Raw genomic sequence first — 24,436 nt, 5'->3', positions numbered from 1 at the left:
TTAAATGGAAGAAATTTGGAACCACCAAGACTCTTCCTAGAGCTGGCCGCCAGGTCAAACTGAGCAATCGGGGGAGAAGGGCCTTGGTCAGGGAGGTGACCAAGAACCCGATGGTCACTCTGACAGAGCTCCAGAGTTCCTCTGTGGAGATGGGAGATCCTTCCAGAAGGACAACCATCTCTGCAGCACTCCACCAATCAGGCCTTTATGGTAGAGTTGCCAGACGGCAGCCACTCCTCAGTTAAAGGCACATGACATCCCACTTGGAGTTTGCCAAAACGCACCTAAAGACTCTCAGACCATGAGAAACAATATTCTCTGGTCTGATGAAACCAAGATTGAACTCTTTGGCCTGAATGCCAAGTATCACGTCTGGAGGAGACCTGGCACCATCCCTACGGGGAAGCATGGTGGTGGTTGCAGTATCATGCTGTGAGGATGTTTTTCAGCAGCAGGGACTGGGAGACTAGTCAGGATCGAGGGAAATATGAACGGAGCAAAGTACAGAGAGATCCTTAATGAAAACCTGCTCCAGAGCGCTCAGGACCTCAGACTGAGCGAAGGTTCACCTTCCAACAGGACAACGACCCTAAGCACACAGCCAAGACAACGTAGGAGTGGCTTCGGGACAAGTCTCTGAATGTGCTTGAGTGGCCCAGCCAGAGCCCGGACTTGAAAATAGTTGTGCAGCGACGCTCCCCATCCAACCTGACAGAGCTTAAGAGGATCTGCAGAGAAGAAAGGGAGAAACTCCCCAAAACAGGTGTGCCAAGCTTGTAGCGTCATACCCAAGAAGACTCGAGGCTGTAATCGCTGCCAAAGGTGCTTCAACAATGTAATGAGTAAAGGGTCTGAATACTTATGTAAATGAGATTTCAGGTTTAAATTTTTTATAAATTTGCGAACATTTCTAACAACTTGTTTTTGCTTTGTCATTATGGGGTATTGTATGTAGATTGATGAGGGAAGAAAAACAATTTAATCCATTTTAGAATAAGGCTGTAACGTATCAAAATGTGGAAAAAGTAAAGGGGTCTGAATACTTTCCGAATACACTGTATAATGGATGTAATGACTTTGGTTTACTAACTACAGTAGAATCACTAGGGGAACTAAATTAGTGCCAGGAAAGATGGGTCAAGAACGTACTGTAGGGGGGAGAGTGTTGAGGGTAATTAGAGGTGTCTTTAAACCGTAGACCTGTGTCCCAGCCAGCCTGGTCTCATAGACTAGACATAACATATTAAAAAGTAAATACCGGCACACTCAAATTATACTGAACAACAATATAAACGCACCATTCAATAATTTCACACTTTTACTGAGTTACAGTTCATATAAAGAAATCAGTCAATTGAAATAAATAAATTAGGCCTAATCTATGGATTTCACATGACTGGGCAGGGGCACAGCCATGGGTGCCAATCAGAATGAGTTTTTCCCCACAAAAGGGCTTTATTACAGACACCAATACTTCTCAGTTTCATCAGCTGTCTGGGTGGCTGGTCTCAGACGATGACGCAGGTGAAGAAGCCAGATGTGGAGGACCTGGGCTGGCGTGTTTACATTTGGTCTGCGGTTGTGAGACCGGTTGGACGTACTGCCAAATTAACATTAAATTTGCTGGCAACAGCTCTGGTGGACATTCCTGCAGTCAGCATGCCAATTGCATGCTCCCTCAAAATTTGAGACATCTGTGACATTGTGTTATATGACAAAACTGCACATTTTAGAGTTGCCTTTTATTGTCCCCAGCACAATGTGCACCTGTGTAATGATCATGCTGTTTAATCAGCTTCTTGATATGCCACACCTGTCAGGTGGATGGATTATCTTGGCAAAAGAGAAATGCTCACTAACAGGAATGTAAACAAATGTGTGCAAAATTGGAGAGAAATAAGCTTTTTGTGTGTATGGAAAATGTCTAGGATATTTTATTTCAGCTCATGAAACATGTGACCAACACTTTACATGTTGGTCAGGGTGGATGGGTCGGCATATAATGCGAACGTCTAGCAACCCAAAGGTTGCGGGTTGGAATCTCATCACAAACAACCTTAGTATTTTATCTAATTAGCAACTTTGCAACTACTTACTAATTTTTAGCTACTTTGCAACTACTTAGCATGTTAGCTAATGTCACGGTTCAGACAGACGACCAGAGGACCACAATTGCGTCACACCAGAAAGTTTATTAAAACTTAAGGGAAAAGGGAAGTAGGGAGTGAATGAAGGCTCCAGGGGTAACAGGGATCCCGTCCAATGTGCTGGGTCTGTGCCCCCCCCAGTGGCAGCGATGCGTCCTATGAAGCCGGTGGCGGGTGGTCCAGAAGTCCTGGGGGGGGGAGACACAGACACAACAGGGCGGAATGAAACAAGGCAGCAGTACAGTTCCAGGGAAATCCAAAATACGTAGTAGCAAGGCAGAAGGCTGGTCAGAGTTACCGGGATTGAAGAGTAGTCAGGAGTCGTTATGGCAGAAGCAGGTCTGGATCTCCTGGGGCAGAAGAGTATCCAAAAATCAGGCAGGTCCGGGGTCACAAAACCAGGGTGAGCCAGAAGCGCGAGCAAACAGGTTCCGGGTGTGAGCTTTGCAGACGATCTGACACCGGAGAGCTGAAAGACAGGGCCTTAAATACTGGGAGAGGTAGTGGGTAATGCAGCGCAGCTGGCAGAGTAATTAGAGCAGAGCAGAGCAGGGACAGGTGGAGCTAGTTAGGCTGAGTAGAGAGAGTGGTGAGCAGAGTGGAAGAAAATTAAGGTGGTAACCCGGTGGAGTGAGAGGCTCATGACAGAACCCCCCCCCCAAGGGACGGCCCCAGAAGTCCCAAGAGCAACACCACGCCGGGCGGGAGGAGGGGAGCCGGAGGAGGGCTAGAACTCCTCCGAACGGTCCGAGTGAACGTCCTCATCCTCGGAGGAAGCCGGAGGGCCGTGGTCGGGAGATGGGACAGGTCCCGAGACAGGATCAGGCACAGGACAGGAAGCCGAGCGGGCAGGACGGTTAGGGACCCCTCTGGGGCGGCCCCTACGGATTGCAGGTTGATCAGGATGCCGTTGGTGGAAAGCGGTGATGAGAGTCCTATCCACAATCCGACTAGCTGGCACCCAGGTCCTTTCCTCAGGTCCATAGCCCTCCCAGTCAATGAGGTACTGGAGACCCCTACCCCTCCGTCTGGACCGAAGCAGGCGGCGGACGGTGTAAACCAGACCACCATCGACGAGCCGTGGAGGAGGAGGACAAGGCGCAGCAGGGACCAGCGGACTCTCATGGATGGGCTTAATCTTAGACACATGGAAAGTGGGGTGCACCCTCAGGGAATTAGGCAGTTGGAGCCGGACAGCAGTTGGGCTAATCACTCTTATGATAGGGAATGGGCCAATGAACCGAGGTGCCAGCTTCTGCGACTCCACCCTGAGTGGCAGGTTCTTCGATGACAACCACACCCTTTGACCAACATGGTAGGTGGGAGCAGGAATTCTCCGACGGTTGGCCCCGGTAGTGTAGCTGGCAACGGATCTGAGGAGTGTGGCTCGGGCTTGTGACCAGGTGCGGCGACATCGACGGGCAAAAGCAAGTGCAGATGGGCAAGTAACCTCCTCTTCCTGGCTGGCAAATAGAGGAGGCTGGTATCCATAAACACATTGGAAAGGGGACATACCGATGGCAGAGCAGGTCAGAGAATTGTGTGCGTACTCCACCCATGTCAATTGCTGCGACCAGGAGTGGGGGTTGCGTGAAGTCATGCATCGCAGTGCCTTCTCGAGCTCCTGATTAGCCCGCTCTGACTGCCCATTGGATTGGGGATGGAATCCGGAAGTCAGACTGACTGTGGCTCCCAGCAGGTGACAGAACTCCTTCCAAAAAGCGGAGGAGAATTGTGGACCACGGTCAGAAACTACATCCCTTGGCAGTCCGTGGATCCGGAAGACGTGTTCCAGGACCACCTGGGCGGTCTCCTTGGCGGTTGGGAGCTTGGGGAGGGGAATAAAGTGTGCCATCTTGCTGAAACGGTCAACTATGGTGAGAATGACGGTCATGCCACTTGAAGGGGGCAGCCCCGTGACAAAGTCAAGGGCGATGTGAGACCAGGGACGTCTGGGCACAGGCAGGGGCTGCAGCAATCCGGCTGGGGGCTGGCAGGACGACTTGTGTTGGTTGCAGATGGGGCAGGCTTGGACGAATTCCCGTACATCCTTTCTCAGAGAGGGCCACCAGAACCTCTGGGCGAGCAGGTTGTAAGTGCGGGTGGAGCCAGGGTGACAAGCTAGGCGGGAGTCATGTCCCCACTGAACGACCTGGGACCTCAGGTCTTCGGGGACAAAAAGGCGGTCAGCTGGGCAAGTGCTGGGACCTGGCTGGTTACGGAGAGCCTCCAGCACCTGTTCCTCAACAGCCCAGGTCAGAGCTGCAACGATGCAGGGACTTGGCAGAATCGACACAGGGTCCTTGGAGGGGGTGTCATCCTTCTGGAATTGACGGGAGAGGGCGTCTGGCTTGGTGTTGCGTGATCCAGGCCGGTATGACAGAGTGAAATTAAACCTGGTGAAGAACAGGGCCCAGCGGGACTGCCTGGAGTTCAACCGTTTGGCCGTGCGGATGTACTCCAAGTTCTTATGATCGGTCCAAACGAGAAATGGAATGGTGGACCCCTCCAGCCAGTGACGCCACTCCTCCAAGGCAAGCTTCACAGCCAGCAGCTCACGGTTCCCTATGTCGTAATTGCACTCAGAGGGGGACAACCGACGTGAGAAAAAGGCACAGGGATGGAGCTTCCTATCCTCCGCAGCCCACTGAGAAATCACAGCACCAACTCCCACATCCGAGGCGTCCACCTCCACAATGAATTGCCGGTCCACATCAGGCATCTGGAGGATGGGAGCGGAGGTGAACCTCACCTTGAGGGTACTGAAGGCTTTGTCGGCTGCTGGGGTCCAGGTGAAGGGTTGCTTGGTGCTGGTTAGAGCAGTGAGAGGGGCAGCAACGGTACTGTAGTTCCGGATAAACTTTCTATAGAAGTTAGCAAACCCCAGAAACTGTTGCAGCTTCTTTCTGTTCTCCGGAACTGGCCATGAAGTGACTGCTGATACTTTGGCAGGATCCATTTGGATACTTCCCTCTGCCACTATGTACCCCAGGAAGGCCACTGTCTTGACGTGAAACTCACATTTCTCTGCCTTGGCGTAGAGGGAATTCTCCAGAAGACGATGAAGGACTTGCTGGACATGGCGGGTGTGTTCAGACAGGTTTCTGGAGTAGATTAAGATGTCATCCAGGTAAACGAAGACAAACTTGTTTAACATGTCCCGCAGTACATCATTCACTAGAGCCTGGAACACAGCAGGAGCATTGGTGAGGCCAAAAGGCATAACCAGATACTCGTAGTGGCCTGTTGGTGTATTGAATGCGGTTTTCCATTCATCTCCCTCCCGGATCCGCACTAGGTGGTAAGCGTTTCTGAGATCCAACTTGGTAAAAACAGTGGCTCCCTGGAGCAACTCAAAAGCAGAGGTGAGCAGAGGCAGAGGGTAACGGTTTTTCACTGTGATGTCGTTGAGTCCCCTGTAGTCGATGCAGGGGCGAAGAGATCCGTCCTTCTTCCCCACAAAGAAGAAGCCAGCACCAGCAGGAGATGAAGATGAACGGATTAATCCTGCGGACAGAGAGCCATTGATGTAGTCCTCCATGGACTTTCTTTCAGGAGCAGACAACGAATAAAGACGACCCTTTGGAGGGGCTGTTCCAGGGAGGAGGTCGATGGCACAGTCGTACGGTCGGTGAGGGGGCAGAGATGTGGCTCTTGCTTTGTTAAACACCTCTCTGAGACCATGGTAGCATTCTGGGACATTGGAGAGGTCAGGAGCGGAGTTAGTAGGTACTGGCCGAGGGGGTAGTGCGGCAGCAAGCAGGCAGGTTCGGTGGCAGTCCTCTCCCCACTCCCTGATCACCCCGGTCACCCAGTCGAGCTGAGGGTTGTGCCGGCGGAGCCATGGGTAACCCAGGATGAGGGGTTGGCCTGGAGAGGGGAGCAGGTGAAACTGGATAGTTTCTTGATGGTTTCCGGACAGACCCATCGAGACCGGGGCCGTGACATGAGTGACCGATCCGAGTAAGTGTCCGTCCAGTGCCCGGGCAGGAATAGGAGGTGTCAAACGGAGGTTCTCCAGTCCCAGTTGGCGTGCCAGCTTGATGTCCATTATGTTGGCTTCGGCGCCAGAATCCACCAGAGCAGCCAGGGTGTGAGTTGAGTCAGAGAGGCGGAGGTGAACTTGCAGCAGGGGTTTGCGGTCGGAGGACTGGATGGTCATTGAACTCAACCGGACTCCCCCTATGCCCGGTGAGCTTCGGCCCTTTAAAGGGCAGGTTACCACACGATGTCCATCACCTCCACAATAGAGGCAGAGGTTTGAGGTGAAGCGGCGCTGGCGCTCTGCAGGAGTGAGAGAGGCTCGCCCAATCTCCATAGGCTCAGACTGATCAAGCTGACCTGGGTGAGTGGCAGTAGATGACAGGAGCCCAGTCGGATCTCTCCGAATGCCGGTAGTAGGTGGACCTTGGCGCCCCCTCTCACGACGACGGGTCTGTATCCTTCTGTCGATCCTGACAGTCAGTGCGATGGCTTCATCAAGAGTGGAAGGCAGTTCATGGGAGACCAACTCGTCCTTGATATAGTCAGCCAAACTATGGAAGAACGCGTCCACCAACGACGGTGTGTTCCAAGAACTTCGTCTAGCCAGGGTTCGGAAGTCGATGGAATGGTCTGCGACTGTACGTCTGCCTTGTCGAATACTGAACAGGTCACGAGACGCCTCTGCGGTTGGTGAATCCAGGTCAAACACCTTCAGCATCTCCTCAGCAAACAGGTCGAAGGTTGCACATGCGGGGGTTTGACGTTCGAACTCTGCTGTTCCCCAGAGTCGAGCTCGGCCCGTCAGGTGAGTGATGGCATACCCAACTTTAGCCCCCTCCGTGGCGAAGGTCCTTGGCTGCAAGGAGAACTGAAGTCGGCAGCTAGTCAGGAATGGCCGGACCTGGGTTGAATCGCCGTTGAACCGCTCGGGGTTTCCAATCTTGGGTTCCGGAGCAGCGGCTGCAATGACCGGGGCAGGTAACTCGGGGGCAGGGCTGGTGGGCAGACTGGCTGGGGTAAGGTTGGTGAGGAGTTGAATGATCATGGCGAGTTGTTGTTGCTGCTGCTGGAACTGCTGCTCATGCTCATCGGTTTCCATGTCGGGGAAAGTGTGCGCTGAGTCCATAATGGTCAGATCGTACTGTCACGGTTCAGACAGACGACCAGAGGACCACAATTGCGTCACACCAGAAAGTTTATTAAAACTTAAGGGAAAAGGGAAGTAGGGAGTGAATGAAGGCTCCAGGGGTAACAGGGATCCCGTCCAATGTGCTGGGTCTGTGCCCCCCCCAGTGGCAGCGATGCGTCCTATGAAGCCGGTGGCGGGTGGTCCAGAAGTCCTGGGGGGGGGAGACACAGACACAACAGGGCGGAATGAAACAAGGCAGCAGTACAGTTCCAGGGAAATCCAAAATACGTAGTAGCAAGGCAGAAGGCTGGTCAGAGTTACCGGGATTGAAGAGTAGTCAGGAGTCGTTATGGCAGAAGCAGGTCTGGATCTCCTGGGGCAGAAGAGTATCCAAAAATCAGGCAGGTCCGGGGTCACAAAACCAGGGTGAGCCAGAAGCGCGAGCAAACAGGTTCCGGGTGTGAGCTTTGCAGACGATCTGACACCGGAGAGCTGAAAGACAGGGCCTTAAATACTGGGAGAGGTAGTGGGTAATGCAGCGCAGCTGGCAGAGTAATTAGAGCAGAGCAGAGCAGGGACAGGTGGAGCTAGTTAGGCTGAGTAGAGAGAGTGGTGAGCAGAGTGGAAGAAAATTAAGGTGGTAACCCGGTGGAGTGAGAGGCTCATGACAGCTAACCCTTTTTCCTAACCCTAATCTTAACCCTTTAACCGTACTCCTAACCCTAACCTTAACCCTAACTCCTAACCCCTAGCCTAGCTAACATTAGCTACATAGCTAACATTAGCATTCTCCACCTAGCTACCGAGCTAACGTTAGCCAAAACAAAAATCCATTACACACTTGTGTGTAACAGGACAAATATAAGCACCCCCCAAATTATTACTTTATTATTATTATTGGAGTGTCTCAGATTTACATTTACTATGTTACGTCTACCCCTGAGTCCAGGTTGCAGCCTTACATTCAGAGAGATCTCACTGTATGCCAAGAAAGCACTATCCCTGTCTCTTCCCTTACCCCTTGTGTCGGAAGAGACAAGGAAAATGTCAGAGTCCTACTCACACACACACACACCAGTGATGTAGTGGTAAAAAATAGGTGGGAAACGCTGATCGCCATTCATGGTGAATTAAGTAACACTCCCTATACTTTCGATAAAGGTGGGTTAACACTCAGGCAAAATAAAAAGATGCGTAAACGGTGTTTACGTGTTTACCTTCCACTACACCAATGTCACACACACACACACACACACCGTTTCACACATCGAGACAACAGACAATGGTTACTCCTCTTTTTTTCTCTGTACCGGCGGATATGATTCCACTGAACGAGTGGGGAGTAGAAATGAGGAGAGGCTTTTGGCAGCGCCCTCCCTGCTGCCGTTGACAGAATCTAAATGATTATAGTCCTCCCATCTGGTGGAGCTGATGGATGGAGATGGCTAATATCCTCAGCCGCTGTGCGGCAGCAGCATGTCTCACTCATTTCCCCCGACAATAATCCCCCATAATGCCCTGCTTTAATGGCGGCCATAATTGACTAATTATGAGCATGGGAGGGCGCATTTTCATGTGTCCCTGGTCATTTGATTAGAAATACCAAGCACTGCTAATGAAGCCCTCGATGACCCATTCTGCTATATTTCACAGTGTGATGGTTTGTATCTTTGGGGGGGAGGAGCACTTAAATAGCCAGAGGTAGCCAATGATATCACTGCGCATTAGTCATATTGTTACACCCAGTGATACCCAGTGAGATTTTGTTTAGTCCTTCAGGAAGTCATTATTCCAGAGTCCATTTGTGATTGTAATTTGACATGGCAAGCCTTGTATGAGAACTGGATGAAGACAGAAACTTCATATCACCAGGCACCCTCAGACTTACTTTTATACCTCATACTTAGCTTTTATACAGTGGCTTGTGAAAGTATTCACCCCCCTTGGCATTTTTCCTATTTTGTTGCCTTACAACCTGGAATTAAAATGGATTTTTTGGGGGTTTGTATCATTTCATTTAAACAACATGCCTACCACTTTGAAGATGCAAAATATTTGTTCTTGTAAAACAAACAAGCAATAAGACAAAAAAACTGAAAACTTGAGCGTGCATAACCATTCACCCCCCCAAAGTGAATACTTTGTAGAGCCTCCTTTTGCAGCAATTACAGCTGCAAGTCTCTTGGGGTATGTCTCATCTATAAGCTTGGCACATCTAGCCACTAGGATTGTTGCCCATTCTTCAAGCCAAAACTGCTCCAGCTCCTTCAAGTTGGATGGGTTCCGCCGGTGTACAGCAATCTTTAAGTCATACCACAGATTCTCAATTGGATTGAGGTCTGGGCTTTGACTAGGCCATTCCGAGACATTTAAATGTTTCCCCTTAAACCACTCGAGTGTTGCTTTAGCAGTATGCTTAGGGTCATTGTCCTGCTGGAAGGTGAACCTCCATCCCAGTCTCAAATCTCTGGAAGACTGAAACAGGTTTCCCTCAACAATTTCCCTGTATTTAGCGCCATCCATCATTCCTTCAATTCTGACCAGTTTCCCAGTCCCTACCGATGAAAAACATCCCCACAGCATGATGCTGCCACCACCATGCTTCACTGTGGGGATGGTGTTCTCGGGGTGATGAGAGGTGTTGGGTTTGCGCCAGACATAGCGTTTTCCTTGACGTCCAAAAAGCTCAATTTTAGTCTCATCTGACCAGAGTACCATCTTCCATATGTTTGGGGAGTCTCCCACATGCCTTTTGGCGAACACCAAACGTGTTTGCTTATTTTTTTCTTTAAGCAATGGCTTTTTTCTGGCCACTCTTCCGTAAAGCACAGCTCTGTGGAGTGTACGGCTTAAAGTGGTCCTATGGACAGATACTCCAATCTCCGCTGTGGAGCTTTGCAGCTCCTTCAGGGTTATCTTTGGTCTCTTTGTTGCCTCTCTGATTAATGCCCTCCTTGCCTGGTCCGTGAGTTTTGGTGGGCGGCCCTCTCTTGGCAGGTTTGTTGTGGTGCCATATTCTTTCAATTTATTTAATGGTGCTCCGTGGGATGTTCAAAGTTTCTGATATTTTTTATAACCCAACCCTGATCTGTACTTACATTTACATTTAAATTTTAGTCATTTAGCAGACGCTCTTATCCAGAGCGACTTACAGTTAGTGAATGCATACGTTTTTTTTTTTTTCATACTGGCCCCCCGTGGGAAATGAACTCACATCACTGCCGGCCAAACCCTCCCCTACCTTGGACGATGCTGGACCAATTGTGCACCGCCCATGGGTCTCCCGGTTGCGGCCGGCTGCGACAGAGTCTGCTTCTCCACAACTTTGTCCCTGACCTGTTTGGAGAGCTCCTTGGTCTTCATGGTGCCGCTTGCTTGGTGGTGCCCCTTGCTTAGTGGTGTTGCAGACTCTGGGGCCTTTCAGAACAGGTGTATATATACTGAGATCATGTGACAGATCATGTGACACTTAGATTGCACACAGGTGGACTTTATTTAACTAATTATGTGACTTCTGAAGGTAATTAGTTGCACCAGATCTTATTTAGGGGCTTCATAGCAAAGGGGGTGAATACATATATACGCACCACTTTTCCGTTATTTATTTTTTAGAATTCTTTTAAACAAGTTTTTTTTTTCATTTCACTTCACCAATTTTGACTATTTTGTGTATGTCCATTACATGAAATCCAAATAAAAATCCATTTAAATTACAGGTTGTAAAAATATGAAAGGGGGATGAAAAATGTATGCACTCACTAACTGTAAGTCGCTCTGGATAAGAGCGTCTGCTAAATGATTTAAATGTAAATGTAATAATACTTTTGCAAGGCACTGTATATAGTTCATAGGCAACTCATATATTAATAACCAACAGTGAGCTCCAAAAGTATTGGGACAGTGATTTTTGTTGCTGTTGTTGTGTTGGCTCTGTACTCTAGCACTTTGATATGATACAATGACTATGAGGTTAAAGTGCAGACTGTCAGCTTTAATTTGAGGGTAATTTCAGATTATTTTGTGCCCAATAGTAATGAATGGTAAATCATTTTGAAGTCACTTTTATTGTAAATAAGAATAGAATATGTTTCTAAACACTTCTACATAATTCTGGATAAATCTGAATGAATCGTGAATAACAATGAGTGAGAAAGTTACAGGCGTAGACCCCCCCCCCCCCCCCCCAACAGTGCAGTAGTATCTAACAATTCACAACAATACACGCAAATCTAAAATAAAAGAATGGAATTAAGAAATATATAAATATTAGGACTAGCAATGTCGGAGTGGCATTGACTAAATACAGCAGCATGTAAACATTATGTAAACATTATTGTTATTTTTTTATTTATTTTTATTTTACCTTTATTTAACTAGGCAAGTCAGTTAAGAACAAATTCTTATTTACAATGACGGCCTACAATTACTAAAGTGATTCATTCAGGACTATCCATAATCATGGAACCATCCACATTAATGTAGAAGTGTTTAGAAACATATTCTACTCTTATATATAATAAAAGTGACTCCAAAATTACATGATATATTATTTTCCATTACTTTGCATTGGGCTCTAAATAATCTGAAACACAACCAAAACAAACAGCAAATGCATCCAAAAAGTGTGTAGAGTCACAAGCTTGATGTAATCATTGCGTGCTAGGAATATGGGACCAAATATGGGACCACTTTTGACTCCTTTAATACACATAGAAGTGAATTTGTTCCAATACTTTTGGTCCCCTAAAATGGGGGGACGACGTACAAAAGTGCAGTAATTTCTAAACGGTTCACCCGATATGGATGACAATACAATCAAATTAAAGCTGCTAGTCTGCACTTTATACTCATAGTCATTGTATCATTTCAAATCCAAAGTGCTGGAGTACAGAGCCAAAACAACAAAACATTTGTCAATGTCCCAATCCTTTTAGAGCTCACTGGATTCTTCCTGGTTTACGTAATCAATGTTAGGACCAGAAATGCCATATGGTTGGAGGAAAGACATTAATAGAGATTGCATTACCACAGCTCCTCAGTCCTACATCCTAAAGGCAATAGCACAGCAAATAGCGTAAAATATCGTCAAAAATTTGAAAAATACAGTGATATGACATTTTGGCCATATCGCCCAGCCCTGAGGGAAAAAAGTATTTGATCCCCTGCTGATTTTGTACATTTTCCCACTGACAAAGAAATGATCAGTCTATAATTTTAATGGTAGGTTTATTTGAACAGTGAGAGACAGAATAACAACAACAAAAATCCAGAAAAACGCATGTCAAAAATGTTATAAATTGATTTGCATTTTAATGAAGGAAATAAGTATTTGACCCCCTCTCAATCAGAAAGATTTCTGGCTCCCAGGTGTCTTTTATACAGGTAACGAGCTGAGATTAGGAGCACACTCTTAAAGGGAGTGCTCCTAATCTCAGTTTGTTACCTGTATAAAAGACACCTGTCCACAGAAGCAATCAATCAATCAGATTCCAAACTCTCCACCATGGCCAAGACCAAAGAGCTCTCCAAGGATGTCAAGGACAAGATTGTAGACCTACACAAGGCTGGAATGGACTACAAGACCATCGCCAAGCAGCTTGGTGAGAAGGTGACAACAGTTGGTGCGATTATTCGCAAATGGAAGAAACACAAAATAACTGTCAATCTCCCTTGGCCTGGGGCTCCATGCAAGATCTCACCTCGTGGAGTTGCAATGATCATGAGAACGGTGAGGGATCAGCCCAGAACTACACGGGAGGATCTTGTCAATGATCTCAAGGCAGCTGGGACCATAGTCACCAAGAAAACAATTGGTAACACACTACGCCGTGAAGGACTGAAATCCTGCAGCACCCGCAAGGTCCCCCTGCTCAAGAAAGCACATATACAGGCGCGTCTGAAGTTTGCCAATGAACATCTGAGTGTTGTGGTCAGATGAGACCAAAATCGAGCTCTTTGGCATCATCTCAACTCGCCGTGTTTGGAGGAGGAGGAATGCTGCCAATGACCCCAAGAACACCATCCCCACCATCAAACATGGAGGTGGAAACATTATGCTTTGGGGGTGTTTTTCTGCTAAGGAGACAGGACAACTTCACCGCATCAAAGGGACGATGGACGGTGCCATGTACCGTCAAATCTTGGGTGAGAACCTCCTTCCCTCAGCCAGGGCATTGAAAATGGGTCGTGGATGGGTATTCCAGCATGACAATGACCCAAAACACACGGCCAAGGCAACAAAGGAGTGGCTCAAGAAGAAGCACATTAAGGTCCTGGAGTGGCCTAGCCAGTCTCCAGACCTTAATCCCATAGAAAATCTGTGGAGGGAGCTGAAGGTTCGAGTTGCCAAACGTCAGCCTCGAAATCTTAATGACTTGGAGAAGATCTGCAAAGAGGAGTGGGACAAAATCCCTCCTGAGATGTGTGCAAACCTGGTGGCCAACTACAAGAAACGTCTGACCTCTGTGATTGCCAACAAGGGTTTTGCCACCAAGTACTAAGTCATGTTTTGCAGAGGGGTCAAATACTTATTTCCCTCATTAATATGCAAATCAATTTATAACATTTTTTACATGCATTTTTCTGGATTTTTGTTGTTGTTATTCTGTCTCTCACTGTTCAAATAAACCTACCATTAAAATTATAGACTGATCATGTCTTTGTCAGTGGGCAAATTTACAAATTCAGCAGGGGATGAAATAGTTTTTTCCCTCACTCTACACTGTAGGCATTTACTCTGTCCTGTGGGGAAGCCAGGGTTATCTCCTGCAACAGTGGATGTTGTCCTCTGGGTTTTGGCTTCTACTGAGAATTCAATGGTCATTGAACATAATGAGAGAGAGAGAACACACCTGCTGCCCCAGTGTAAATCAAATGCTCAATTAGGTTCCTCTCATTCAACACCAGATTTACAACTCTTACATTGTAAATTACAATGACAATTCTGTATAACAAAATCAAAACATTGGTAGGGTTATTTGCGAAGAGAGTACATGACTGCTTCTGTACATGCAACATGGCAACACCCTGTAGTGTTTACCCCTCTCTCTCTCCACCCAACAGACAGATGGTCCTATGGAATGCTGTGCCACACTCAGATTATTGGGATGTCATGATTATTGTGTGTAAAATAGTCATTTGAACCAAGCCATTGCAAAGGAAGTCATTCTGAGAATAAAATGTCGGACTATGTTAGGGCAGACTCCCAAACCCAAGTGTTTACTAACGGGTCAGGAGATCTGTAAATGCATGAGGGGCAAAGACTGTCCTCTCAATTCACCACCAATCCTACAAACATGGTAGATTAGACTCCCTCAGAAACTGAGTTATCCACATCCCTCTTTTTCCTTTTGCTCCCCCCCCCCCCCCCCCCCCCCTCTCTCTCTCTTTCTGTCCTCCCCCTCTCTCACACACACAGTTGATACAGATGCGACCAATATATTGGCACCCTTGCACAATTCACTACTTTTTCTAAAAATACATTTTGGTGTTCACATGTGTATTTGTTTGATTTACAACTGTACAGCACCAAGAAAATCTTAACTGAAATTGAGATCTTTCACTTCAAAGTAAAAAATGGCCTCGACTAAATTATTCAAATTTCATATGAATGTGATTGGAGGCAAGTGATTCTCGTTTACTGGTAATTTATCTGTGGTAAGTTTCAGGTGCCTACAGGGTTAAAATAGCCATTCAACTAGTTTTGAAAAGAGAAAACAGAACATTCTGCTCCATTGCACTGCATTGTAAATTGCTTGGTTGCCAAAATATTTGACCGCATCTGTATGTTATTTTGACTTACCCACAGTGTTCAAAGATTCACAGGGCTGGCTATGTAGAGGAGACAGAGTGGTAATGGTGGAGGTGACCTATCGGGATATTGCTTTCAGGACCCCTGCCACTCCTGAACTCAGCTTCTCTGATACAAGTGTCTCTTCTTCGTCTCTGACAGAGCCTCTTAGTGCAGACTGTGTGTGTGTGTGTGTGTGTGTGTGTGTGTGTGTGTGTGTGTGTGTGTGTGTGTGTGTGTGTGTGTGTGTGTGTGTGTGTGTGTGTGTGTGTGTGTGTGTGTGTGTGTGTGTGTGTGTGTGTGTGTGTGTGTGTGTGTGTGTGTGTGTGTGTGTGTGTGTGCGCAAGTGGGCCTATTTATAGCCTATATGGTCGGGAAACACAAACAGCTCTCGCCCTATTATGAGAATGTCCCCTCAGAATGTTAGCGACATTGCATGGGACTGGCTTTTCTCCACCTGCTACTGGACCAAAGTCAGGCACTGTTTACAAATTGACCTTTGCTACATGTCCTGTTTTGTTAAACCCTTGATAAGGGCAAAGTTAAATGTTGACTGCTCCAGAATAGTATGCTTCATCAGGTTGACTCATTCATTATTTCATTTTATAAAGATACATTTTCTCAAAGAACATGATTATTTAGGTGTTTTCAGTTTCATTTTTTACTGTAGCATTATATACTGTAAGCCAACACTTTTAAATTGTTTTCAATCTATAGATATTTTGTAAAGTGCCATGCCTATTCCCATATGGCATATACCTAATTAAGCACTTAAACTCTTATAATGAGGAAACAGTTAGAGTATTTGTAGGTTACATGCACGTATATCTCCATACTGATTCTATTTCAAAACCTAATTTGATTTAATCTTTCTAACTTCCAGTTCACATACAGTAGAATCTCCAGCCTAGATATCCTGTCAGTGTCTCAATTTCCTAAACAGCCTGATAGGACAGAGAGCCAGACCTAATCTCTGCTGATTGGTGGCTGTCCACACAGTTGTTACTAGGGGCAACCCCTTTTGATGGAGCGCAGGTGTCCCGTTGTCATCGCCGACAGGCTCATTGATCAAAGGCTTCTCGAGGAGCGGAGCTGTCGTCCCTCAGGCTCCAGCGGCCTATCCGAGGATCTTCCTCGAACAGACACTTCCTGTCAGTGGCGATCTCACTTCCTCACGGCTCTCCTTTCTCCCTGCCGGGCCACGATGAGAGAAGCTGGGCACGAGAACGAGACAAAGGAGAGAGAGAGAAAATGTTTTTCCCCTCTTATCCGCCCTACAACATGCCCTGGACTCAATATTTGTAAAGCATTCATTATTTGTGGTTGACCTATTCATTATGAAGTGATGTACACATTATATTTACACACCCTCACTTCCCAAAAGTCAAAGGTTCAGGGACGTTGTTGACCATATAGGCTAATTAATGTAGCGTGGCTGGGAATAGGCATACAGAGGAGTGGGTTGTCCTTGTGTAACAGTGTCAGTAAATGACAGTGTGCTCACTGCTCACGCACATCAACTCACACCTGCTCAGATAGGTGCTGCCAAAACCACTTTGATAGGAGCAGAGGGGCACTCACACCCTCAGCACATAAAGCCATTGAAGTGATAATGACAGTGTCACGCCCTGGCTCTGGGGACTCTTTAATGTTGAGTACTTAGGCAGCCTGTTTTGCACAGTTGATTGTGGGATCTTGTTCTGTATAGGTTTGTGTTGGTGAACCTTTAGACTTCACGTATCGTTTTGTTGTTTTATTGTTGGTGTAAAGTACTCATTAAAAGATGTACGCCTATCACGCTGTGCCTTGGTCCACTGATGACGAATATCGTGACAGAAGATCCCACCATACAAGGACCAAGCAGCGTGTGCAGGAGCAAACGCCGGGTAAGGAGCTGGAGAGGTTGGCGATGGCCCAGGTGGGCCAATGGTGGTCCTGGGAGGACATGTTCGCGGGCAAAGGGCCATGGGCTAAAGTTAAAGCGAGAGAGGAGGTACCGCGCCAACAGTGTCGTCGTCGGACAGGCGAGAGGCAACCCCAAGACATTTTTTTGGGGGGGCACACGGCATGGACGACGGGGCTGCTGGAGGCAGCTACAGGGCGAGTTTGTGGACTAGGAGAGGAGGCCACCAGGTTAAGGGGGCCATTGGTCAGGAGGGAGAAGGAGAGTGTGGAGGCACGGAGAGAGGAACTGAGTAGGCAGCAGAGGGAGCGGAGGTTTATGAGGAAACCTAGTCCCGCTCCTCGCACCAAGCAAGTGGTGTGTGTCACCAGTCCGGTCCGGCCCGTTCCTGATTCCCGCACAAGGCCAGTGGTGTGTGTTCCCAGTACGGTCAGGCCCATTCCTGCTCCCCGCACTAAGTTAGTGGTGCGTGTTCCCAGTACGGCCCAACCCGTTCCTGCTCCCCGCACTAAGTTAGTGGTGTGTGTTCCCAGTCCGGCCCGACCCGTTCCCGCTCCCCGCACTAAGTTAGTGGTGCGTGTTCCCAGTCCGGCCCGACCCGTTCCCGCTCCCCGCACTAAGTTAGTGGTGCGTGTTCCCAGTACGGCCCAACCCGTTCCTAATCCCCGCACCAAGCCAGTGGTGCGCGTCGCCAGCCCGGTCCGGCCTGTTCCTGCTCCCCGCACCAAGCCTGTGGTGTGCGTCGCCAGCCCGGCCCGGCCCGTTCCTGCTCCCCACACCAAGCCAGTGGTGCGCGTCCCCAGCCCGGGCCGGCCTGTTCCTGCTCCTCGCACCAAGCCTGTGGTGCGCGTCGCCAGCCCGGTCCGGCCTGTTCCTGCTCCCCGCACCAAGCCAGTGGTGCGCGTCGTCAGCCCGGTCCGGCCCGTTCCTGCTCCCCGCACCAAGCCTGTGGTGCGCGTCGCCAGCCCGGTCCGGCCTGTTCCTGCTCCCCGCACCAAGCCAGTGGTGCGCGTCGCCAGCACAGTTCGGCCTGTTCCTGCTCCCCGCTCCCCGCACCAAGCCAGTGGTGCGCGTCGTCAGCCCGGTCCGGCCCGTTCCTGTTCCACCTGTGCCTGGTCGGCACCGGTCAGCTGCTCCACGCCGGAGCCAGAGCAATCCGCTCCACCGGTGTTCAGTCCAGCTCCGGCCAGCAGGGCCAGACCACGAGGGCGAGAGAGAGAGTGGTGGTCACGCCCGGAGCCGGATCCGCCTCCGAGGCGGAATGCCTACCCGGCCCCTCCCCTGTGGTGTTTGGTTGGCGCGGTCGCAGTCCGCGCCTTTGGGGGGGGGGGGGGGGGGGGGGGTACTGTCACGCCCTGGCTCTGGGGACTCTTTAATGTTGAGCCAGGGTGTTAGTTCCTATGTTTAGTTGTTCTATGTGTTTATTCTAGATCGTTTAGATCTATGTTGGCCAGGGTGGGTCCCAATCAGAGGCAGCTGTAGCTCGTTGTCTCTGATTGGGAACCATACTTAGGCAGCCTGTTTTGCACAGTTGATTGTGGGATCTTGTTCTGTATAGGTTTGTGTTGGTGAACCTTTAGACTTCACGTATCGTTTTGTTGTTTTATTGTTGGTGTAAAGTACTCATTAAAGGATGTACGCCTATCACGCTGCGCCTTGGTCTGCCTCTTACAACGATTGTGACAGACAGTCGTAACAACATCAAAAACATAATCATAATAATGATAATACTTATAGAGTGATTATCATAAATTATGCTCAAACTTAACAGAATATTGATAGTTACATGGGAGGGTTGATCACGATACATTAAATTAGATAAGATCAAATGAAAAAGCTTTCAAAGAGACTCGCAAAAAGAAACACATTTCGCATAGTTTCCCAGTAAAAAGAGTGCCAGTATTTTGTAGGTTTTACTGAGAAAGCTCTTTCACCACAGTAACCAGTGTTTTTGTAGCAGCTGTGGACTCAATGAGTCAGTCACTAACATACTCAACGAACTCTTTAACCCTCCACTGGTTCTTTATGAATGGATGGTGTATTGCCTCCATAAGGATCATGTCATATTTTATACACACTATACAGTATAATATAAACGTTGGTTTACTTTCTACACTGTAGTGTACATGATTTGTCTATTTTACTATTTAGCCAGTGTAAAAAGCTTTCTATCCACCAGATTGATACTCTTATCTTCTCATGTTTTGAAGGGAACCATGTTTTAACACCTACTCGCCATACCTTACTTCAATGGGAATGCCAAAGCCTCTGTTTCTACGTCCAATATGATTTGACACTGTTCTGGTGGTCACACATTTACGGATCACTCGCTCATTAGTGTACACACCTGTACACACACACTGTACCCAATGTACACATGCATCAATACACTTACACACTTACAGGTGACAAAGGAAGCAGGAAAATGACCTCTTGAGACCGGTGTCTCAGGCGCCAGAGAATAGTGAAATATTATAGCCAAACACAGATGAATAGATATATGAATAATGGAGGAAGTATACCCTAAATGGACAGTTAACACTATTTATTTTTTACTCAGGACATGAAACTGCTGAGCCATCAAAGAACAATCAGCGTGATGTTAAAGACTGCTGTCACAACTTCCTCCGAGGCTGCCTCCTCTCCTTGTTCGGGCAGGCTTCGGCGTTTGTCATCACCGGCCTTCTAGCCACTGCCGCTCCTCAACTCATCATTCCATTTGTTTTGTCTTGTTGATTACACACACCTGGTTCATATCCCCTCATCAGTACCTGTATAAGTGTTCCCTCTGCCCCCTTGTCTTTGTGTGTGATTGTTTATTGTGAGGATAGTGAAGCTCGGTGGAGCTCCTTGTATTTTGTATTCCCCGGGTTATTTTCTGCGTACTCTGTATTCCGGAATAAATCCTGTTATTCTGTGATTTACCCTCTTGCGCCTGACTCTTTCAAATCACCCATCACAGAATCACACACCCGCCATGTAGTCAGCAGGAGAGGAGCACATGTCTGGAGTCGTGGCATGGGTCCGGGAGCATTCAACGATGCTAGCCAGCTTGGGAGAAGCGATGGATCGGGTTCTCCAGGTCGTCCAACGCTTGGAGAGGATAGGACCCGATCTGTCAGGACCAGATGAGCGACCGGATCCAGCCACCCACATCCCAGCACCCAGAGGGATCCAGATATCCCAACCATAGGATTTTGACGGGACAGCTGCTCTCTGCCAGGAATTCCTCCTACAACTGGAGCTATATTATTCGAACATCAGCCCGGCCCCATCCACCCGAAGGTAGAGAGGGGGGCGAGCGGCTGGTCCACCTGAGGCAGGGAACGAGGACCGCGCAGGACTTCGACCTGGAGTTTCGGACTCTAACGGCTGGGTCCGGGTGGAACGAGCGGGCCCTCATCGACCACTTCCGAGGACGTCCGAAGGGAGCTAGCCTGCCGGGACACCATGTTGTCCTTCAATCAACTGGTGGACATGGCCATCTGGTTGGACAACCTGCTGGATGCTAGAGGACGTCCTGGAAGGAGCCTGCCCGTTCCATCCCCCCCTAACCCGGATCACGAGCTGATGGAACTGGATGGAGCAGCGATCTGGGAGAGCAGAGGATGACAGCGCCAGTGTCACTCTAGTGGAACGAGAGGACATTCTCCTGCACGCTGTCGTTGGCGTTCTTTTGGGTCTGGAGGTGGCAGACAGGGCACTCTCGTGTCACCCCAGGTATCGAACACCCACACTCGTTCAGAGGCCTCTGCTGCGCACTGTACCCTACCCATCCACTTTCCTGACTACACAGTAGTTCCCCAGTGTAAGGCGCTGGTCAATTCAGGCGCAGCTCTGAACTTTATGGACATGTCATTTGCACATAGTCTAGGCATTACATTGGTTCCCCTATCCATTCCACTCCCCATCAGAGCACTTGACAGTCGACCACTAGGGTCCGGGTTCGTTAGGGAAGTTACAGCAACAGTCACTATGGTTACACATGAGACCCATAGTGAGCAAGTCACCTTTTTTATTATTAAGTCTCCTGATTTCCCTGTTGTGTTAGGTCTTCCCTGGTTAGCACTACACAACCCCACCTTTTTATGGCCACAGATGGTTCTCACGGGGTGGTCGCGAGAGTGTCAGGGTAGGTGTCTAGGTGTTTCTGTTGGTGCAACCACGGTGGAAAGTCCAGACACTACCTTGTAGTAACCCCTGTCGCATGCTGAAACTGAGGCGATGGAGAAATACATCTCCGAGTCCCTGCGTCAGGGGTTCATACGTCCCTCCATTTCGCCCGCCTCCTCAAGTTTTTTGTGAAGAAGAAAAATGGAGGTCTGCGCCCTTGCATTGATTACCAAGCACTGAACAAGGGGACAATACAATATAGTTATCCTCTACCCGTCATTCCATCTGTGATCGAGTCAATGCATGGGGCGCGCTTCTTCCCAAATTAGATCTCCGGAGTGCGTACAACCTGGTGCGTGTCCGAGAGGGGGACGAGTGGAAGACAGCATTCAGCACAACCACGGGGCATTATGAATACCTGGTGATGCCCTACGGTTTGATGAATGCTCCATCAGTCTTCCAGTCCTTTGTGAACGAGGTGTTTCGGGACATGCTTGGTCGCGGTGTAGTGGTCTACATCAATGACGTTCTGGTGTATTCCGCTACGTGCGCCGAGCATGTGTCCCTGATTCGCAAAGTGCTGGCCCGACTGTTGGAACATGACCTTTATGCCAAGGCAGAAAAGTGTCTGTTTTTCCAACAGTCCGTCACCTTCCTCGGAATACCGCATTACCACCTCAGGTGTGGAAATGGAGGGAGATCGCATTTCAGCCATGCGTAATTGGCCAACTCCAACCACGGTTAAGGAGGTGCAGCGCTTTATTGGATTTTCCAACTACAATCTGAGGTTTTTCCGGGGCTTTGGCAAGGTCGCAGCTCCCATCACATCTCTGTTGAAGGGTGGGCTGTCCCGGCTCCGCTGGTCTGCTGAGGCTGACAGGGCCTTCAGTAACCTGAGGGTTCTGTTCACCTCAGCCCCGGTACTGGCCCATCCCATCACTACCGTTCGTAGTCGAGGTGGATGCGTCCGAGGTAGGGATAGGCCCTGTCCTATCTCAACGCTTGGGCATGCCACCCAAGCTCCGCCCCTGTGCCTTCTTCTCCAAGAAGCTCAGCCCGACAGAGCAGAACTACGACGTTGGTGATCGGGAGCTGTTGGCTGTTGTCCGAGCCCTGACTGTGTGGAGGCACTGGCTCAAGGGGGCGAAACATCCTTTCCACGTCTGGACGGACCACTGTAACCTGGAGTACATCCGGGCAGCGAGGAGGCTGAACCCTCGCCAGGCTAGGTGGGCCCTATTCTTCACCCGGTTTGATTTTACTCTATCATACATTCCGGGTACGAAGAACATGAAGGCAGACGCACTGTCACGGCTGTACGACACAGAGGAGAGGCCCATAGACAACACCCCCATACTCCCTGCCTCCTGTATTGTGGCACCGGTAGTATGGGCGATGGATGCGGACATAGAGCGGGCGTTACGCACAAAGCCATCTCCACCTCAGTGTCCAGCTGGGCTGCAGTACGTGCCGTCTCTTGTCCGTGACCGTCTGATCTATTGGGCACACACGTCACCCTCCTCTGGTCACCCAGGTATCGGTCATATAGTGCGCTGCCTGACCGGAAAGTACTGGTGACCTACCTTGGCTAAGGACGTGAGGGTATATGTCTCCTCCTGCTCGGTGTGCGCACAGAGTAAGGCACCTAGGCACCTCCCAGCGGGTAAGTTACAGCTCTTACCAGTTCCACAACGGCCAAGGTCACACTTGTGTATTGACTTCCTTACTGATCTTCCCCTCTCTCAAGGTAACACCACCATCCTGGTCGTTGTGGACCGCTTTTCCAAAGCCTGCCGCCTCCTTCCTCTGCCCAGTCTCCCCACGGGAGAGGCCCTGTTTAGACTGCGGAGGCCCTGTTTACACACATCTTCCGGCACTACGGGGTGCCAGAGGACATAGTGTCTGACCGGGGTCCCCAGTTCACATCCAGGGTCTTGAAGGCGTTCATGGAACGTCTGGGGGTCTCGGTCAGCCTGACCTCTGGTTTTTGCCCCGAGTCTAATGGGAAGGTGGAACGGGTGAATCAGGATGTGGGTAGGTTCCTGCGGAACTACTGCCAGGACCGGCCGGGGGAGTGGTCGGTGTTCTTGCCATGGGCCGAATATGCCCAGAACTTTCTCCGCCACTCCTCTGCTAACCTAACGCCATTTCAATGTGTTTTAGGTAATCAGCCGGTTTTGGCACCGTGGCATCAGAGCCAGACCGAGGCTCCTGCGGTGGATGACTGGTTTAGGTGCGCGGAGGAGATGTGGAAAGCTGCTCACGTCCACCTCCAACGCGCCGTGCGTCGCCAGAAGGTCAACGCTGACTGCCACCACAGTGAGGCCCCGGTCTTTGTACCGGGTCATCAGGTCTGACTTTCGACCCGGAATCTGCCCCTCCACCTGCCTTGCCGGAAGCTGAGCCTGCAGTTTGTGGGGCCGTTCAAAGTCCTGCGAAGAATAAACAAGGTTACTTATAGGTTATTACTCCCTTCAGATTACCGTCTTAACCCCTCGTTATATGTCTCTCCTCAGGCCAGTGGTGGCTGGTCCGTTCCAGGAGTCCGAGGTGCGGGAGGTCCCTCCACCCCCTCTGGATATTGAGGGGGCCCCGGCTTACTCCGTCCGTTCCATCCTGGATTCGAGGCGTCGGGTGGGGGGCCTTCAGTACCTCGTGTAGTGGGAGGGGTACGATCTGGAGGAGCGGTGCTGGGTCCCGGTGAGGGATATCCTCGATCCCTCCCTGTTGCAGGATTTCCACCGTCGCCATCTGGCTCGCCCTGCTCCGCGTCCTCCTGGTGGTCCCTGAGGCCGGTGTTGGCGCGCTGCTGGAGCTGCTTGTCAAGGGGGGTGGGTACTGTCACGACTTCCTCCGAGGCTGCCTCCTCTCCTTGTTCGGGCAGGCTTCAGCGTTCATAGTCACCGGCCTTCTAGCCACTGCCGCTTCTCATCTCATCATTCCATTTGTTTTGTCTTGTTGATTACACAAACCTGGTTCATATCCCCTCATCAGTACCTGTATAAGTGTTCCCTCTGCCCCCTTGTCTTTGTGTATGATTGTTTATTGTGAGGATAGTGAAGCTCGGTGGAGCTCCTTGTATTTTGTATTCGCCAGGTTATTTTCCCCGTGTGCCTTGTTGGTTACAGTGTGCCTGTTTTGCTCACTGGACTGTTTTGACGCTTTACTGCATATTCTGTATTCCAGAATAAATCCTGTCATTCTGTGATTTACCCTCCTGCGCCTGACTCCTTCAAATCACCCATCACAAGTGCTCTATTCACAACCGTATATGAAACTGCTTTTTGTGTGTGTGCTTCGATGAGCAGTAAGGTTCTGTTTAGGGCTGTTACGGTGACCGTATTACTGCCAAACCGGTGGTCACGAGTCAT

The 24,436-nt window shown here is 49.3% G+C and overlaps 1 protein-coding gene across 3 annotated transcripts in view; it reads left to right on the top strand.

The window, feature by feature from the left end:
• The window catches only part of LOC311149622 (ephrin type-B receptor 2-like), an 81,057-nt gene that overhangs the window by 35,278 nt on the left and 21,343 nt on the right, over positions 1 to 24,436 (top strand). The gene's annotated exons all lie outside the window — the stretch shown is intronic.

The sequence above is a fragment of the Coregonus lavaretus genome (genome assembly GCF_964263955.1).
Source record: "Coregonus lavaretus genome assembly, chromosome: 22".
NCBI classification, from domain to species: domain Eukaryota; kingdom Metazoa; phylum Chordata; class Actinopteri; order Salmoniformes; family Salmonidae; genus Coregonus; species Coregonus lavaretus.
The sequence above is the reverse complement of the archived record's forward strand: the minus strand, read 5'-3'. Positions and strand labels throughout refer to the sequence as shown.